At 45.5% G+C, this 4,145-nt stretch overlaps 1 non-coding gene across 1 annotated transcript; it reads left to right on the forward strand.

Moving 5' to 3' along the window:
- Positions 1 to 561: 561 nt before the first annotated feature.
- On the forward strand, positions 562 to 668 carry LOC122705982. The gene has a single exon (XR_006344250.1). It is a non-coding gene; the product is annotated as a U6 spliceosomal RNA (small nuclear RNA).
- Positions 669 to 4,145: the final 3,477 nt, after the last annotated feature.

Consider the following 4,145-nt stretch of genomic DNA (forward strand, 5'->3'; position numbering starts at 1 on the left):
AACTGGTGAGATCAGTCATGAAGAGCATGAAAAAACTACAGAGAAGGTTTAGGAGGAACTACAAAGAATAACATTTATATAGTGGGCAGAAAGAGCAGCAAAACTTTAGAGGATCCAGCAGAGGCTGTCAGCAAGAACCAGGGAGAAACCTTCAGGGAGCAGGTAGTGGTCACAAGTAGTTCAGATGGCTGAGGGGGGCGTAAATTATGCCGCATAGTCTGAAAGAATCCCTTAGAACTGCCAATTAGGAGGCTTAGATACGGGAACCTTATAATAATTTCAGTGGGTAGTGGGCTGTGGTCTGAAGACAGAATGTTAGGAGTGAATGTAGTAACTGTAGAACATGCTTTCAGGAAGGGCAACCATGAAAACAACAGATTTTATTTGGAAAGAGAGGCAAGGTCAAAGAAGACTTGAAAGAAAGCTTAGAGTCTCTATATAAGAGGGGAGGAGAGACAGGGAGAGAAGATGGGTGTGGAAATAACTGGTGGAAGAATTTGATAGGAGCAATTAATAGGAAGAGACAACAAAGAGTTGCCCTTCTTTGAAAATGTAAAGATAGTGCTCACTTCAGCAACACATATACTAAAATTGGAACAATACAGAGACAATTAGCATGGCCCTTCCACAAGGATGACATGAAAATTTGTGAAGTATTCCATATTTTTAAATTAAAACTTCAATGAGGTATCACCTCACACCAATCAGAATGGCTATCATCAAAAATCTACCAACAATAAATGCTGGAAAGGATGTGGAGAAAAGAGAACCCTCTTGCACTGTTAGTGGGAGAGCAGTATGGATATTCCTTTAAAAACTAGGAATAGAACTACCATATGACCCAGCAATCCCACTACTGGGAATATAACCGGAGAAAACAATAATTGAAAGAGACTCATGTACCCCAGTGTTCTTTGCAGCATTGTTTACAATAGCTAGGACATGAAAGCAACCTAGATGCCCATGGACAGATGAAAGGATAAAGAAGCTGTGGTACATATATAAAATGGAATATTACTCATCCATAAAAAGAACACATCTGAGTCCGTCTAAATGAGGTGGATGAACCTAAAGCCTATTATACAGAGTGAAGTAAGCCAGAAAGAGAAAAACAAATATCATATATTAATGCATATATATGGAATCTAGAAAGATGGTACTGATGAACCCATCTGCAGGGTAGCAATTGAGATGAAGATGTAGAGAACAGACTTGTGGACACAGTAGGGGAAGAAGAGGGTGGGCTGAAAGGAGAGAGTAGCATGGAAACATGTACATTACCATCTGTAAAACAGAGAGCCAGTGGAAATTTGCTGTATGAAGCAGGGAGCTCAAGTCAGGTGCTCTGTGACAACCTAGATGGCTGGGATGGGAAGGGAGGTGGGAGGGAGATTCAAGAGGGAGGGGATGGATATATGTATGTGCTATGCTGTGCTGAGTCGCTCAGTCGTGTCCAACTCTTTGCAACCCCATGGACTGCAGCCCACCAGGCTCCTCTGTCTGTGGGGATTCTCCAGGCAAGAATATTGGAGTGGGTTGCCATGCCCTCCTCCAGGGCTATATGTATATCTATGGCTGATTCATGTTGGTATATGTCAGAGACTAACACAATACTGTAAAGCAATTATCCTCCAATTAAAAATAAATTTTTAAAAATGCAAAAATAAATGAATTTAAACAAATATATATAAAAGAAAAAGTAAAGATAAATTTTAGAGGAGGGCAGAGTAACAAGGAGTTGAGGTGTTTCCGACGGCCTTTAAATTATCTATGAAGAGGGAGCAAAATAATCTGCTGCAAGGGAGGAAATGGAGGGGGAATTTGGAATAGTTTCTAAGAGAAAAAGAAGATGGAAAAGATTGCCTATATAACACAGAAAAGGTCTGCTGATTGCAGATCTATCATGGCTGGAAATTCTTTTTTCCTCCTTCCTCTTTATGCCTTCCTAACCTAGTCTTGTTCCCAAAAGACTTCAGGTTGCCAAACGCTAATTCTTGCACAGTCTACTCCAGTACTAGAATTTTCTTTTCCCAACAATAACGGGCAATGAACTGACGGCTCCCCCACGCTCCCTTCAACAGTGAACAATGAGCTGGCCTCCAGCACTTCTGCGGACCCCAACCCCCACTACTATGGGTCACATTCCTTGGTACAGCGAAGGCACCTCCTAAAAGCTTGCTGTGGACAATGGGAGATTTAAGGACAGAAGGTCCGGTTCCCTCGTGAATAGCTTCTTCACAGCGTGCAACACGTGTTCAAGATCTGGTGAAGAAACTCAACGCTGAGGGACCGAGCACTGCATTTCCTTTTGTGCTAGCTGCGTGACCGAACACAACACCTATGAGGATTAAGAGCCTACCGACCAACTTCTCTTAAATGAAAATACAGTAGTCCAAGCAAAACACCTGGAGCTGAGGCTGGAACAGGAAAACGTGTGAGTTCCAAGCTCTCAAATTGACCGAACAGGACGATATCCCCGCCCCCGTGACGTCACATGGCCTCAGCCTCCCGGCCCACCCTGCACTGGGCGTGTCTTATGCCCGGCACCGCCTCGGCTTCGCCCCGCCCCAGATGACATCACCACACCGCAACCTCTAGTATCTCTCTGCGGCGGTTGTTCATCGCCGGGCGCGGTGGCGCGCGCCTGTAGTCCCAGCTACTCGGGAGGCTGAGGCTGGAGGATCGCTTGAGCTCAGGAGTTCTGGGCTGCAGTGCGCTATGCCGATCGGGTGTCCGCACTAAGTTCGGCATCAATATGGTGACCTCCCGGGAGCGGGGGACCACCAGGTTGCCTAAGGAGGGGTGAACCGGCCCAGGTCGGAAACGGAGCAGGTCAAAACTCCCGTGCTGATCAGTAGTGGGATCGCGCCTGTGAATAGCCACTGTACTCCAGCCTGGGCAACATAGCGAGACCCCGTCTCTTTTGCTTATTTACATCACCCTGATTTAAGGGAACCTAAGTTTTCTGTACAACTAACGGATTCAAATTTTGTGTAAGCAAACAAACCTTTACCTTTTTCTAGAGAAATACTTTTACGTGTTCAGTAGTTCACTAATGTGTGCATTAAAAACAGACGAGATATAACTGGCTTTTATTACTGGCTCTCTCTTCTCACTCTTTAACACTTGACTCCTAGTTTATGTCTCCTTTACGGTTAAAACTCACTGGATAACTAGGATATTCGAGGAATTGTACCTACCTCATCACTGACCCCTACTGGAGAATCAGCAGAACGTCTTTGCGAAAAGCTGTTATCACCCTCGAAACCAACAGGGGTTGCTCGTTTCCTCACAACCTATTGGAGAAAACGGTTGTTCCGTTTTCAGTGGAAAAAATACACCTTCGAGGCCAGATTTCCTAAATTCTTCCCGTGGCGGTTTTTTTTATCGCCGTTTCCCTCACTTAACCGACCTTCCCTCCCCACCGTCCTGCCACTGGATGTCACCTCATTCACCACTAGACTATCAAGGTTTTTGCTTTTAAAGGTTGCTGGCGGAGTATTTAGCCCTTCTGCGAATCCTTACTTAGTGCGGGTTTACAGATAGGGCTGACTTTCCAAATACTGCCTCCTTTTAGGGGAACAAGCAACCTATAAGAGGAACCCAGACGTGCCTGTGATAACCAAGGTAACCGGAACAATGTGGCAAAATGCTGTCAGCCTGTCACACCCTTTCGGATTGCCCACAGCTAATCTTAGATGTGGAGAAGGCAATGGCACCCCACTCCAGTACTCTTGCCTGGAAAATCCCATGGACAGGGGAGCCTGGTAGGCTGCAGTCCATGGGGTCGCTAAGAGTCAGACACGACTGAGCGACTTCACTTTCACTTTTCACTTTCATACATTGGAGAAGGAAATGGCAACCCACTCCAGTAGTCTTGCCTGGAGAATCCGAGGGACGGGGAGCCTGGTGGGCTGCCGTCTATGGGGTCGCACAGAGTCGAACACGACTGAAGTGACTTAGCAGCAGCAGCAGCAACCTTAGATGGCTTAAAATTCAACATTTAAAAAACGAAGATCATGGCATCCGGTCCCATCGCTTCATAGCAAATAAATGGGGGGAAAATGGAAACAGTGACAGATTTTATTTTCTTGGGCTCCAAAATCACTGCAGATGGTGACTGCAGCCATGAAATTTAAAAACCC

Source organism: Cervus elaphus, chromosome 12 (genome assembly GCF_910594005.1).
Source record: "Cervus elaphus chromosome 12, mCerEla1.1, whole genome shotgun sequence".
In the NCBI taxonomy this organism is placed as follows: Eukaryota; Metazoa; Chordata; class Mammalia; order Artiodactyla; family Cervidae; genus Cervus; species Cervus elaphus.